The following is a 15593-nucleotide window of genomic DNA, read 5'->3' as shown; positions in this document are numbered from 1 at the left end:
CTATATAATTTAAAACAAAACAAAAACAAAACTGGTCATATTTTATTTTCAAAGTCCACTTTCAGCCACCATGCAGGCATCGTCTGGGTCCTAAGTGAGGCAGCAGACTCGAAGAGCGATTGTCAGTGTATGTGCCTATGTCAGCTTGCAGACCAGATGGTAAAATTGCCTGATTTTCATAGGGCTAGGAGGAGGTTCTCTTGTGCTCAAAAGAAAGGAGGCAGCACCCTCTAGCACTGAGACTTTGCTACCACTCTGGTGTCAGCAACTGCCAAGCACAAATCAAGAGCGGCAAAAGCCCTTCCTGAGGATTTTCAGCCCCTACTTCTTCCCCCACCCCTCCAGCCCTGAAAAGGAAATCTTTCCCAGTTTCTTAATTCAATCACACATCCAACTGGCAACCTGACGTATCAAAATAGGAATCCAGGGAAGCTGCTCAAGGATGCAGATCAACAGAAGCTAATTAGCATTTAGTCACAGCCATCCTTAACTGATTGGCAGAACAGCTGTGGGGACCAAACAAAACATGCTGAGTTGCATATTTCTGAGGCCACCTGCCACTTGGCAGAAGCCAAAATAGGGTAAACTACCATTTCATAGTAGCTCAGCGCCGACCTTAGTTTTGAAGCAATTCTGAACAGACGTATTTGGCTAAGTGTATAATTAGTACTTGTTTCACCTGACACACAGTTCAACAATAGACCGTACAGCCTGCCGTACCTGTTAGTTTGACATGCTGATGTCTTAATTGAGATTGACAACTTGCTAAAGTGAGCATTTTTTTCTAGCCGTACAGGCAGGATCAGCCCCTTTTGAAATAAGGCACATTTATGCTGCATTCAAAATTAAGCAAGTATATGTTAACGGGTTCCTTTTGATGCAGAGCGAAAAAACTCGTTCTCAGAAAATACTGTTGGGGGCTCATGTGGTTAAATTGGGTAGAAATCAAAAAATTTAAAAGTGTGAAGAAGCAAGGACTGAAAATAAAGAACAGAGATATGGGAGGATGTATTTGGGAAAGCAGCTATAGGAAAAAAAATACCACCATTTTGGATACTGTAGGGATATGGTGGCATAGCAAAATTTAATAATCATGATTTACAGTTCAAGAGAGAGAAAATATGTCTGCGTTCCAAATCTCTAAACCAGGGATCTGGTTCACACATGTGCATAAATTATCAGGGTGCACACCAGCCACAAGATTTGATTAATATTTGCATCTGTAGCTTTGGGACTCAATTCAGTCTGTTTTGGAACCACTCTGTATTGTTCCAATTCAGCTCAACAAATTAGCTCTGTTAAAAACTTAGCACTGTTTTCTCCCCATTAACTATGAAGGGGGAACTAAAATTGATGTGTTTACCCCTTTTTTTGCAGAAGTGAGTGGAATTTGCAGACATAAGAGCTTCTTCAGAATGGATTAATCCTAGAAAATTGTAGGCAGATACATTAAGGGATTTTCATAAAGGGCATATTTAAAATCTGATGTCTTGGTCACTCCATCTGAGGGTTTGAAGCCTGTTCAATTTCATAATGATAACTGTTGTGGCTCACCCACAAGGACAGATGTTACTGTTTAGGTGTGGGTAGGAATCATAAGGGGGCAGGAAGTGGAGGTTGGTGGGGGAGACACATGGGTTCCCTGGAAAGACTGGGGTGGGGAGAAATGTCAACACCTAGCAACAATGCTGTCACACCACTAATGGAGGGTGGGCTTCTTCTTCCCCCTTATATTTGGGGGGATATAATCTATACTCCCCAAGGAAGAAAGACTTGCATAGAGAAATGGTTGGTAGAGGAAAAATAGTTTAGATTCCAGGAAAGACTAGGGGTAGGAAATGGACTTTCACAGATCCACGTGAGAAGCAATCATATTTCAACATCCCTCCCCCAGATCAGTGTGTTTGGAGTTCATTGTAATGCCTGAGTCAATTTGGAGTTACAGCTGATTGTCCATTAAACCTCTTTATTTATTCCAACATCTGTTTTGTTCCTATACCATGAAATCTGAAATGGTGTCCCTTGGACTGAGATTTTGCGTAAGTTTTATTTATTGTCTCACATTTATACCCCACTTTAATCCAATCTGGAACCCAAGACAGTATGCATGTGGCTCCCATATAGGCACTGATGAGATCTTGACCTGCTTAGCTTCAGCAAGGCAATGGCTTCATATGCCATCAGATCATATCCCATGAGAAAGTTTTGTTTTTCGTTCAGAATGAATATAATGCATCTTTCGGTTTTAAATATCATTGCATTGACTCTCATGTTTGCTTCTGCCTATGTTACAAAGTATATGCAATTGTGAGATCACAAGATATTGAAATTTACAAAGGTATGGACTTTCGGGTCACTGGGTGGCATGCAATGTGATTGTTCTGTTAGCGCAAGGATTTATGTTTGCTCAATTGAAGTTTTCCCCTCTCTCCTCCCCATTGGTGGAGGAAGAGGGGGGCGGGGGGAGCGTGCCACCCCTGGGAGCGCGATCCCGGTGGGGTTCCATCGGCGCTGCCCCCTGCTTGAGCTGGGCACCCCACCCCCGCAGGTGGCATGCCCCACCCCCAGGATGTGACCACGCCCCTGCGGGCGGCACACTCTGCACCTGGGACGGGCGCCAGCCCCATCCTTGCCTGCTCTCCGCCCCCGGTGCCAGACCATGAAGCTCTGCCACTGCTCCTCCCCCTGTGTGTGCCCCTTGCCTGCTCCCAATCTGCTCTGGAGGTTGTGGGAGCCCCCAGATCAAATGTAGTGGGCAAGTGAGGGAAGGGGAGGGGAAAGTCCCATTGCATAAGCGGAAATCCTTGCGCAGACAGAATGAGTCACTTAGTGCTACATTGGATGCAACCCATTTGGTTAACAATAACTGTGGGCTTCTCTGGCCTTAAAGATGCTTAGTTCACAAAACCAAAACAGCTCACACAGGCAGCGGATTTTCTGTTACTGGCACATATTTTCCTGTTGTATAATACAGTTCAGATATGAATCCCATTATCAGCATCTTCTTCATTGTGATTCAGTCTGAGCTTTGTTGAGGCTGCGACTTGGCAGTGCAAGGGCTCCCTTGGAATGGATGGCACTCTAGCAATTAACCTAAGTGGGTCCACCATATAGAATTTTATTTAACCACTTAAAAAGCGTTGGTCTTATTATTGTAGCCTGCAAAATGAAAAGGCTAATCTTTGGAATGATCTTAATGAATGTAAACCTAGTTATTAGCAGCGGTAAACAAGAATCCATTTACTCATAACTTGTCATATCAGTGTAATAAATTAGCCAGGAACACATTACCATTTGACAGTTTAAACAATGCAGGAGAACAGAAAAATCCAACCCTCTCAGGGCCCATGTGAAGCCTGCTGGCAGTTTAACAGACATTTGGAGATGGAAAGACATAGATCAACCTTCCTCAGTACAGTCTTGATAACTCTTTTTCCAGCATGCACCAAAACACGGCTTCCCAAAGGCTAATGAGTTCCAGATTTGTTTATCTTTGGTGGCTCAGGCAGATTCACAAGCCCCCTGACCCCACTTTGCAGAGGTCATGTGATACTATTGTAAAACAGCAGAGGCAGGAATTTATCTCTTAAGTTGATGAATAAATATATGAGGTTATTTTAGAAAGTAACTAAAGGTCTTCAACCAATATTTGCTCCTGCAAATTCCCTTTCCCCAACTACTGAATAAGTGTACTACAGGAAAGAATCTCTCTCCTTCCATGTTTGAAGTAGATGTCACCCATCTCTTTCTCCATTCCAGTTGCCATGGCTGTCACTGAGGATGCTGTGGTCCTGCCTTCATTCTGCTTCTACTTTGGTTTTGGTGTGTTTGCTTTCATATTCTCCCTAAGTAAGTATTGGATTACTCCTCTCTGCCTCAGTCATAAGACCTGACGTAGTGGTGGCCATTTCCCTCCAACCATAGAGTCAGTCAATAGATTAGAATGTCCTTCTTTCCCACTTCAGTTTTGCCAGAAAAGAATAGACACGGGGCTGTGTTTCGAAGCTGTTTAATTTTGGTTATATCTCTTCCGTATTCCTGTCCCACACAGCACTTTTGCACAGCAGTAAAAACAACTGCCACCGCCATCTCCAATTACCACTACCCATAAACATTTAATTCCTAAACACGGCCTTGTGTTTCTTTAACAGCCCTCACTGCATCCTATGCATTTGAATGTCTTTCCTTTGCTGCCCTGACTCAATGGAGATTGATGATTTATATTCAGCATTGCCCCAGTTCCACTACAGTGTGCCTTTCCCTCCTCATTGCTTCAACAAAGCCCCCTTTATAAAAGTTAATCACTTTCTGTATAAGCAATTCCATACTAGTTTATATTCTGTTGTTAATGGGGAGTGATGCTCTGAAAGTTGGTATCCATTGCAACAGCAGGTGTTAAGACAGAGGAGCAGGAAACAAAAGCATTTACTGCATGAAAAAGCCTAATAATAGACAATTTATTCACCTGGCTCAGGCTGCATTTGCATTTGAGATGAGTTCATTGTTATTTGGCAATCAGCTTATTGTGGGTCCCAGAGGAAGTACATGGAAAAATCCAAGTTGAGGCAATAAGGTTTTGCTGATATTAGAGTTACATTATACGGAATAGAAACGAAAAGCTCTGTTCTGGATTAAATACTTGATTTGCTGGTAAAACTTTCAATGGTTTTGAAAGAGGCTTTAGGACTCACCCATTGAGTTTTGAAAAAAGTAGAAATATTCCAAGGTGGTAGTTAGGGGAGTAATCAGGGAAGACTGAATCATATCATCATTTCTTGCAAGAGTGTGCACAAAGTACATCTGAGATCTCACTTTAGAGTCTGGGAAGCTCTCCAGTGCAGTTCTGCACTGTGCAGCAAAATATGAGTTGGTTAAGTGTGTGGTGAATAGACAAGTAAACTCCATACAAAAAAAGCAAAAGAAATCAATGAATTCTAAATGGAATCATTAAGCCTGGTGGTCCACACTCTTCTAAGCAGTCAACATATTTATTTCATTTCATCTTTTTATCCTTTCTTTCCAAAAGGAGAGCCAGTCTAGCTGATAAAAGCCATGAAATCAGCGTGCAGTTATCACAGATAACCAACATAAAGAGAGTCTGGATCAGGCCAATGACCCTCCCAAACCAGCATCCTGTTCTCACGGGGACCAATCAGATGCCAGTGAGACACCCACAAGCGGGAGCCAAGCACAAGAGCACTTGCCAACCCCTCCTGCAGTTTACAGCAGCTGATATTCAGGAGCATCGTGGAGGCAGCGCAAAGCTATCACCACGGATAGCCTTATCTTCCATGAATTTGTCCAATCTTCTTCCAAAGTTGGTGGCCATCACTGTCTCCGGTGGGAGGGAGTTCCATAGCTTAGCTGTGCTAAGTGATACTAACCAGTATCAGAACAACAAGTCATAGTCCTAGAACCATAAGTATCTGGGAATTTATTTAGTTAATGTTTTTAATCAAGTTGGAGAGCCAACATTTATTGTTCATCATGTCTTCCATTCTGCTTTGACATCCGCACTCTGCTAACACCAACAGTGCTGCTGCCTGAATCATTGTGGTCTTGAATTCAGTTCAATATTTTGATACTGGAAGCTAGCTTTCTAGTCCTCTCCTGGCTATTTAATAGAGTCTCTAGCTGCATTATTCCTGCATTGCAGGGGGCTGGACTAGATGACCCTTGGGGTCACTTCCTGCATCTACAATTCTATGTTTCTACCTCTAAACAAGTTCTGATATCAAAGAGTGCATTTTCTTTTTGCTTTTTTGCATATTTGTACTTCTGTTATATTTATTGTTCTAATTTGTTTGATTTACTTTAATAAAAAACCACACCCCTAGTGGATTAAATGTCTACCCTTCTATTCATAGTTGCACAAAATGTGTTACATCTATGCAATTTGACCTGCTTTGGAAACACTAGTTTTATTAAACAATGCCTACCTACTTGAATATTGTCCTTATTCCATGGTTATTGCTATGATTTATGAGAGAAATTCAGCATTGCACTGTTATGATCCTTCTGTCAGTGCAAGCATTTATGCCAGACAGAATAATCTCCCCCCCCCCGCTGTGTTGTTCTGTTTCCCCCCCCAACCCTCACCACAAGCTGACTTGGGGGGGGGCATGGGGGGAAGAGAAAAGGGAAAGCCCTATTGCACTAGCAGGACTTGTTGTGCTGGCTCCTGCTAGCACAACTGTTGGAGTTTAACCCAGCCCGGGAAGTATTGATCTGTCTTTCCTTTCCAAGAAGTTTTGTTTGCGCTGCTTAAAGAAACTTTTACAAAAGCATTTCCCAGCGTATATATATATATTCCTTCAATTCATTAAGGATCAGCCTCCAAACAATACATTCTTTAAGCCCTTTGGGTTCTTACCTTTGAAACTTGATATTGGAATTCACACAATCCCTAATGCTTACGGCTTTCTTGCCATGTACAGAAATGCATTCCCATTAATCAAAAGAAAAGCTGAGTAAAGCGGTACAAGCGGTAGTCTCATTCAAGCAAATTAAAAGGCAGAATCATTATTAAATGGCAGTTCTGCTAAACATCTTCTGATGGAAGGAGTAATGGGGCACACTACACAGCATTGGGTGACTTTGCCAAAAATGTGACACCGAGCGACACAATAAATGAATGCATAAATAGTTATTGTTCAGAAGGGATAGTCATAAATCACCAAGCGAGCCACAGGACGTTTCCCCCCACCCTTTTTTCGGTCAGGCTTCAAATGTGATCAACCTTCAGCTATAATATTAGTAAGAGCAACACCCGCCTTTCTTGTTGCATTAAAAATGAGGCAGCCATGGAGAACATGCCATCACCCTACAGTAGTATATGGTATGTGAAACCTGAAGCTCAGCAGTAAACTTTAGACCAGACAGCAGAATCTGCAGACAGGAGAAATTTTTTGAGGAATACAAGCAAGTATTTGGTTGTTCTAAGAGGCTATTAATCATAAAATATTTAACAACCCGTGAGATGGCAGTGTCACCATTGTGAAATTAGCTGAGCGTTATGATAAATAGGTATGTATGGACAAAATAAGTTGATCAATATAACTTTTCTGCAAACCCTTCATATCTTCAGTACATGAGCTCCTCGCAGTTGATCCTACTGATTTATATTGAAATCCTGTTCATGTATACTCAGAAATAAGCCCCACTGAGTACGACTTACCCCCGCCCCCACAGTAATCATGTATAGGATTGTAGAATTAAAGAACATTCAGCCTGCATCCATTGTACCTTACTTAGGAAAAGTGTTTGAGCATATTTTGGCAGCCCAACTCCAAGTATCTCTGGCCAAACCTGATTGCTTGCATGCTTTCTACTTGGGTTTCTGTCCTGTTTTGGGGGCCAAGTGCCCCAGGTGTTGTGTTCATAGGTGCCAACTCCGAGGCGCCCTGGGTTCTTTGCCACCCACAAAATTTCCACTGTGGGTGCCTAAGCATGTCCACAGCTGCAGTGGGCCCCAACAGAGGCCCCACCGGGGAGGGGGAGGCCCTGGCCCAGTTGCTGCCACCAAAGAGCCACTGGAGACAAGGTAGCGGGTGGGATGCAGAACATGCATGCACATGATGGCATGAGTGACGTCATGACATCACGTCATGCGGGCGCGCCATTGGGCACCCACAATCTGGGGCCCAGGTCGGCGCCACTGGTCCTGTTGATGGCTACAAGGCTCCCACAATGTTCATGTAACTCCCTATCATGGTCTGTTTATGTAATGCTGGCTGGAGCTGATAGGAGTTGGAGTCCAATAAGTCTTGAAGGCCACAGGTTCCCCACTTTTGCATAAGTAGTATAGTGGGAGACAAACATGATACATTCGAGGACTGTTTGGAGCTAAAACCAAGAGGTATGGAGAGATCACTCAGCAAAGCACATTTCACAATGCACCCTAAGCTCCCACCAATACAAAAAGAAATACTTGTTTTGTAATGGTCTTGCATGTATATGATAGTGGCTGTGGGTCGTCCAGCTTGGCTTGCCTCAGTCTGACTCCTGAATTGTTCTTAACTAATAGGATTCACACCAATTATTTTGGCAGCTGTTGCTTACTCAGAAAGCAGAGTCCCTCCTTTGTGTTGTTCTTTCGGAGAGAGGCTGTTTTTAATCCTCCAGACATGGATCCACTCCACTGCATCAACAGATGAAAGTAGCGATTCAGCTTTCACAAGAATGCCACTGCCTTGGAGTTCAAGGGACCAAAGGTGACTGGCGGTCTTTGTTTGAGAGCAATGACAGGAAGCCACCTGAAAAAATAATGGCATAGTGCTCTTTGTTCTAAGAGAGATTTTAAGGAAATGACTTTTTTCTCTCAGGATAGCGTTTATATTTTTCCCAAGTGTATATTTCTTCCTCAGTTACTCTAAACTAAAATTTAGTTATGTAGAAATTACGGTATATATGTGTTCTGCTTCATAATTTAGAATAAAAAAAGGGTGGGGGAGAATGATCTATGGATTTTCTGCATGATTCATTCAAAGTTGAGTACTTTATGTCCCCTTTGTTTTCAGTGGAAAGGTTAAGAGAATGCTTAACTTTGACTTCAAAAAAGTTTCACTTTAACTGTGATGTGCATTCAGTCTGTTTTAGGATTTGCTTTCTTCAGGGCTGCTGAAAATTTGGTAGGATGATGAAACATTCTCCTGCTTTCATTGCTGTTCTAAAGACTGCATAGCATGTTAAGGTACTCCCTGATGGAGGTTTTTCTTGGGCGCCCACCGCCTCAAATCTGCCTTTGAGATGCCCACCCTTCCTAGTTCAAATGGTAAACTTGGGACAAGCAGGTCAGTGAAGATCAGCTGGCTCAGCCCCTTAAAGCAAGTGGTACAAAACCCCCGGCTGCTTTATATCTTGCATGCAATTATTTTTCTGGGAGAGCACTTGCGTTTTTAATAGCAGAACGACAAAAGACATTCTGCAAGTGACATTTCTATGCAACGTGGATGCATTGATAGAAAAGCTGCCACCTGCCCATACACATTAGAAATTGCCCAGGCTTGTGAAAGAGTGGTTGTTTTTTTTAAGCATGCCCTGATAATGTCAAATGCATAAATTCGTATTTAAATATGTATAGGCTAAAATTCAGAACTGGAAGGCTAGGGCAAAATGTCTCACTCATCTACTACATGGAACATTTGAAGCATGGAATTTTAAAAAATCGACTAAGAGTGCTTTGTTGTTTATTTCCATGTTTAATGGTTTTTAAAATGCACGTTAAGCTCAGTTACTAAGTTGCCGCTGCACTTCTTCAGGTAGTTAGCCTGAAACTAGGTAGTTTAGCTTGGATCATTCTCCGTGATACAGCTGGTCCCCCACCTCAGCTGCCTTGCGTGCTCCCTCAGGCAAAGTTAATTCTTTATCTGCCATGGGAATTGTCTGTGGTAGGGGGAGTGTCAGCCTTACTGAAGTTTTTTATGATGAGTCATGACATGCTGACACTCCAGTTCAGTACACAACAGTCAGAGAAGTGTATAAATTAGCTGTTGCCTTCTGGATGGTAGCTTCTGGTACACTCTTCTTTGAAGACTGTTCACTTCATCCTTTAATATTAACTCTCTCTATGTAAGTATCATGATTAGCTCGCTGGTGTTTTAATGTGTATCAAGCCACCTATTTCCACATTGGTTGGTAACTATTGTACATGTTTTTGGAGCGTCATTCAGTCACATTGGTTGTTCTGTTTTATAAAGTTACCAAGTTCCACCACTTTGCTTCTAGGGTTTCTGATAAGGACTCATCCCATTGGTCCCTCTATGTCTATGACCTAGAGGTAGCTCTTTTTGACAAACTGTTTTTTTTAAAAAAATGGACCAAGAAATGAGCAGAATTGCACCTCTTCCAAGCTGGGTGCATTTTTAAAAACAGGTATAAAGTTCTAAAAATAAACAATCCTAGCAAATATCCACATTTGTGTTTGGAGAGACACTGCATTGTACTACTGCCTGTGAAAATACTGGTTGAGTGTGCAAAGCCGCTATGTGTGAACAGGCACTTCATAAGTCAGCAGACAAGAATATTATTGGATGCTTTGTATAACTTGTTCTGAGCTCTTTATTGCACTGCAATGTAACTTTCTGCACTCGTTATGAACTAATTATTAAACACATATCCAGTGTGTTCCTAGTGAACTTTTTTCTCCAAAGGTGAAATCCTATGTGACCAAAATGGCTATATCTACACACAAGAGGGAGGGATCAACAGGCTTGGGGAAATCTCAAGTTTGATAAAGTAGGAAAGGTTTTTAGGGAGAGAAAACCACCACCACCACCAGAGGGGGGGGGGAGTCATCTCTCCAAACATCCCAAGGAAGAGTGATCATACCCAAGAGTGCACAGAATGTCAACTGACCATGGTGGAGGGGAGAACATAAAACATTGGGGACAGTAGAATGGAATATTCTAAGAAAGGCTTTGGATGGTTGGTTGGAGACCTGAACCAGAGTTCGTCACATTTTGTTGCAGATCTCCCTCCCTCCCTCTCATCTATAATAGCCTGGTGCTATTTGGACTGATAGTGACTAGTCCTCCTTGCAACAGTGGGGGATCAATTACAATGTTCAGCCCTTGAGGAAATATGGAACCTGAATGAATTCTGACAGCTGTGATGGGGCAATCAGCCTGCTCAAATGTTTGGGCCACCAGAAGCAAAATGGCTAAGTTGTGCTAGGCAGGGAACAAAGAGAGGCAGGAGTGCAGCGATAGAAACCTCCGACCAAAATGTCAGCACACAAGCAAACAAGCACTTATGACTTGTAGTGATGGTTAGGTGTTTTTGAATGGATTTTCCAGAGTGAGGTGATTGAATGCTTTTAAAAGTACAGGATGGAATTCTGAAAACATCCTTGTCGAGTAGATGCTGTGAAAAACCAGTGTGAGAGAGCAGCCCTGATTCCACAACAAGCTCCCACCTGGAAGCATCCTTGCAAAATTAGGCTCAGATCCAGAGTGACTTCAGTGCACCCAGCAGTGCTTTCAGAAGTAGGCGCTCCTCTCATGGCTTGACATTCTGCTTCCAAAAGGAACTTCAGAATTGGCTTCTAATACAGCTAAAGTTGTTGCTGCCAAAAGGGTAAAAAAAAAAAAATACCATTAGTATTCTCAAACAGGGAGTGGACTTTGGATACATAAAGATTCCTTAAATTGGGTCTCAATAAACTATCCTGGTAAGTTTAAGATCTGCTACAAAATTACAATGGAGGCAGGGGAAAGAGAACATGAAGGCAATTTAATAATAGCACACTGCTTCCCTCCACGTTGGCCTTGTTTTCTTAATGGTTCAAGCCCCCCAAAACATTCTGAAATACTTCTAACAAATTCTAGGGCTGAAATTAGAATTTGTGCTGCGTGGCTCTTAAGCATATTTACTCAGAAGTCCCCCCCCCCCCGAGGTTAAGGTGGCTTCATGACTAGTAGGCAGGTTTTGGATTTCAGCCTTCACTTCTTGTATCTTTTCTGCAAAAGAGGTCAGCTGAATCCCTATTTGTCACGATTCCTTAATTATCATGGAGCCTCTAATCCAGGCCACAAATTCCTCACTGCCCATTCTCCCTGAGTCTGTCTGTCTCTCTCTCTCTTTTCCCCCCTTCAGAATGCGTATCTAATAGCAACCAATGACTTTTCCTATTTTCTCACTTGGAATCTGTTTTGGAGCTTGGAATTGCTATCTCACTTGAATCAGTAACATCTGTGAGTAGTGGGCCAGCTTGACTTAGACAGATTTCCTGCATTTTAAGGTTTTGTTTTTTTCCTTCCCCCTCTGAGGAGATTGCTCTGGGACAATTACATTTAATGCCTCTTATTTCTTTCCCTTGCTCTGGGTTAGCTTGACTTGAAGGATTTGAAAGTGACTTTGAGGAACATTACCACCATTTTGAAAAAAAGTTCCACTTTCAAAGCACTTGAAAAGAAAAAGTTTGAGGGGGATTCCTAAAGCTGTATTGCAGCTTGCAGGTATGGCTTTGATTTTTCCTTTTCTTGGCAGGCTTGCTAGCTTTCCATTCCCTTTCAGAAACATTATTGGGTGACTAGAGGACAGGCATTTAAAATAGGAAGAAAGAAAAACTGTTATATTAGACAAGAGCAGACAGAAAAGGTGCTGCAATTTCACGCTCAGAATTAAGTAGGCACTTTGACTTAAAATGCCCGTTAGAAAATATGCTTTTCAGTACCAATAGCAAGATTGTGTATTTTTAAAATATATACTGTATCTGGTGTTTACAAAAGACAGAAGAATATTATTTTATTAAATTCAAAATATGTTGAGATGTCTCCTCTCTCTGCCATAGGAATATCCTCTAGCAATGTACTGCCCCCCCCATTAAATGATTGTGCCTTGGCAGACTAAAGAAGGATGTGTTTGCTGCTATCCAAACTGCAGCTTTTCTGTTTTGAAGACTTCTTTGTCGTGGCAAGTGATCTTCTTGTTGCTGGTTCAGCAGACAACAAAGGTGTCACTCTCCCTTTCTAGATGGCTGTTAATAAATTATTCATGCAACTAGCTAGGAATCTGGATTTTCATGTGAATTGCAGTGGCATTTTTTTCTTCTTCTCCTGCAGACTCCCACCATTTAAATAGACTTTTTTTTTTTTACACACCTGCATGCTTCAGGCAATCAGGTGTTTAAAATCACAGATGGGCTGTTCTGCTCTGTCTCTCTCCCCCTCCCCTCCAGTGAATTGCTTATCAAAGGAGTCCTGTGGATACTTTTGTCTTTTTATCCATTCTTGTGTGGGAATTCTACCCACCCCCCTAAACTAATTAGCATGAGGGGAAAGGGGACTCTAACGGGACTCTGCTAATTAGCATTGGGGATCCCGTAACTTGGCTTATTAATTTTAAACTTAAAAGATGCAGGTGCATTTTCAGCCTTGCTCTGTAGGAGAGGGAAGCTTTAGAACTCCTGTATTGCCCCTTGCAATTGAGAATAACTGGTGTGTGTGTGTGTGGGTGTGTGTAAAGTCTGTCAGCAAATTGTCTAACTGCTACTGGAACTGAGAACTGTGTACAATGAAAGGACTGATTATGTTCATACTACTCTGTTTTCCCATGGCAAAAAAAGAGTGAGCCCTGCAGCTAACAACAAAAGGTGGGTTACTAGCAGCCTCGGTGTCTCGAGGAAACAGATATTTTGCATAAGAGGATTTTTTAAAATCCAGATTTGTGAAAGACCTGTAACTGCGGTTTGAGCTGTTGTTTTAAGTTGGAAGGTGAAAAGTTTCCTAGTTGTGGCAATGAAGTAAAATAACTGTATGATAAGGGTGGATAAGTTGTTATATTGTTTTACAGCAGCAACAATGTACAGCAATTAGAGATGTCCATATCAGCAGGGAGCTGCAGTGCACCTCATAAACGAACAAGGGTTCTCTGACCCCTTTTGTACTGTAACAGGAATCATCAGTGTGTTGTACTTCCTGTTTTGGTGCTTCATCTGTAACATTCAAAAATGGAAAGTTGCCATCTCGTTCCCCCATATGAAGATACATGTAATGTCTTAATGTAGGAGACTCATTGACTCTGTTTTTGAACTTTACAGAAGCAGAGGTATGCTTCATGCTTCCTGATTTTAGCACTTAATGGAATGTGTGCAATCACTAGCCACACTCAGTTGATTTCCTGAAGGCACAAAGGCTTAAAAGAGGTGGCGGGAATACACATGCAACTATTGCCCACAACCTTCCCTTGTCTGGTGGACTGCTTTTCACACCTTCACATGTTCAGCATGAAAATCTGCAGCAGGTTTAAAAATATGTTCAGTTCAGACACATCCCTGCAGTTGAGAACTTTGCCTTATCAGAGTTTCTAAATGTGGGGAGGTTTCTGCATGTGTTCTGTTGAATACATGTGGAAACTCCCTTTGGGTGTGTGGAGGTCTGAACAGTCGGCTGTATGTGGGGATGTTGGAACGACTACAGTTTTACTTCAACTCAAACACAGCAGGGACCTACCCATTCCTGACATCAGGCTTGGGAAAAGGTGGACTTGGTTTGCCAGAAATGGCCTAGGCAGGCAAATCTCCAAGCCCTCTTGGGCTTAATTTGGCTCCTCACCACTGACTTAGACAATCTATGATTGTCATAGATGACAACCTGTGTGTTCTTTGCCTTTAAATGAACTTATGTGTTTTATATTTGGTCACTTTAAAAAATTGTGACACTTGGAGTTTACGCACTTGTACGTACATAATTGTATTTTGGAGTCAAGATGCATTCATGCCAAACTTGGAGACTTATCTTCTGAAAACTAGGGGGATGGGCTAAAGGCCTGAAGGAAAGAGATACATATATACACCAAAATTGTTTTCTCAAAATGTATTCTCAAACTCTCCCTGAAAGCCAAACAATGGGGGAAATAATTGACAAGGGATAAGTGCAAGATAGTAGGAACTCCCCACACTTATTTCTTTTAAGAAAAGAATGGGATTTCTTAACCCGAGGTACCAGGATTTCAATTTGCTCCATAATTTGGAGTGAACTCCACTGATATACATCTGACAGGCCATTCTTGGATCAGAACATAGACATGTGCAGAATATACGGTAGACATGTGCAGTGCTTTTTTTCTTAAAAAATGTACTCTCATTTTGACTCAAGAAAATCACCCTTTTATAGTTCGAATCGGGGAAAATAAATACAGTAAAATGAAAAAAGTACAAAGATTCACAAAATATTTAGGGGTATGCATACCCCTGCATCCCTCCAGAAAAAAAGCGCTGGACGTGTGTACTGGATCACACCTAGCATGGTCAGCTCTTACACCGAATTAATTTTCTCAACGCTCCTAGTCCATAAAGAATTGGAGAGCGATTAAATGGTTTTCATTTTTTGGGGTCTTGGTAGCATGTAAATTACTTCTCAGAGTGGGAGGAAATGGGAGGATTCTACAAATTAATTATACTATAAAGTAGTTACAATTTAATACTCTCTTTTACCATTAAATCTTATGGAATTGTAACAACCTGTCTGCATATTATTTATTGTGGCAGTAAAATAAATGTTGGACAAAATAATCTCTTATATTGTCTCATAAATGGTAAAAGGAGGAAGTATTTTTAAATATTACACCAATGTGTCTTGTCATTTATTTATGATAGTCGGGGAAGAATGGCTTGAGGAGCACACTACAGTGAAAACACCTCAGAAGGAGAAGGGCCTGCTGGGCTTGTCTTCATTCCTGCTCTTGTTATCAAATGGCGTGATAATGGAAAGAGGAAGAAATAGTCACCACCTATACAGGCACATCCTGGGCTTCCAAAAATAGTTGACAATATTTAAGCACAATCAAATAAAAATAGTCAATTGATGGGTCAGTTTAGTTCAGCCTCTCATTTTTCTCACCCTTTTTTAGGACCAGATAAGTACAAGCTATATCCTAGGTGGGATATAGGGAGGAGACAAGCTGTGGTTCTAGTTGACTCCCAAGCAATGGACACCAGCAGATTGGGATGGTTGCCAGCCTTGCTGAATGTGGAATAATATTTGAAAGGCATTTGGCTGTTTTTTTACCGATAAGCAAGTGTTAAAACTAATGCAATAATAAACCTGAAGGACATAATGGAGTTCATGTTGTCAAATAGCTTTAAACATGTT

The 15593-nt window shown here is 41.7% G+C and overlaps 1 protein-coding gene across 4 annotated transcripts in view; it reads left to right on the top strand.

The window, feature by feature from the left end:
• Nucleotides 1-8127: 8127 nt before the first annotated feature.
• Nucleotides 8128-15593, top strand: part of LOC310709985 (FRAS1-related extracellular matrix protein 1-like) — a 110810-nt gene continuing 103344 nt past the window's right edge. For 2 of the 4 annotated variants that reach the window (XM_083510201.1, XM_083510204.1), the window contains exon 1: nucleotides 11666-11957. The gene's annotated coding sequence lies outside the window, so the exon portion shown is untranslated. Of the gene's footprint in view, nucleotides 8214-8598; nucleotides 8793-11660; nucleotides 11958-15593 lie in introns of those variants that run through there. The other 2 variants (XM_083510202.1, XM_083510203.1) reach the window with 2 other exon arrangements.

Source organism: Podarcis liolepis (genome assembly GCF_965112155.1).
Source record: "Podarcis liolepis genome assembly, chromosome: 6".
Taxonomy (NCBI): Eukaryota; Metazoa; Chordata; class Lepidosauria; order Squamata; family Lacertidae; genus Podarcis; species Podarcis liolepis.
This window is presented reverse-complemented; position numbering and strand designations above follow the sequence as displayed.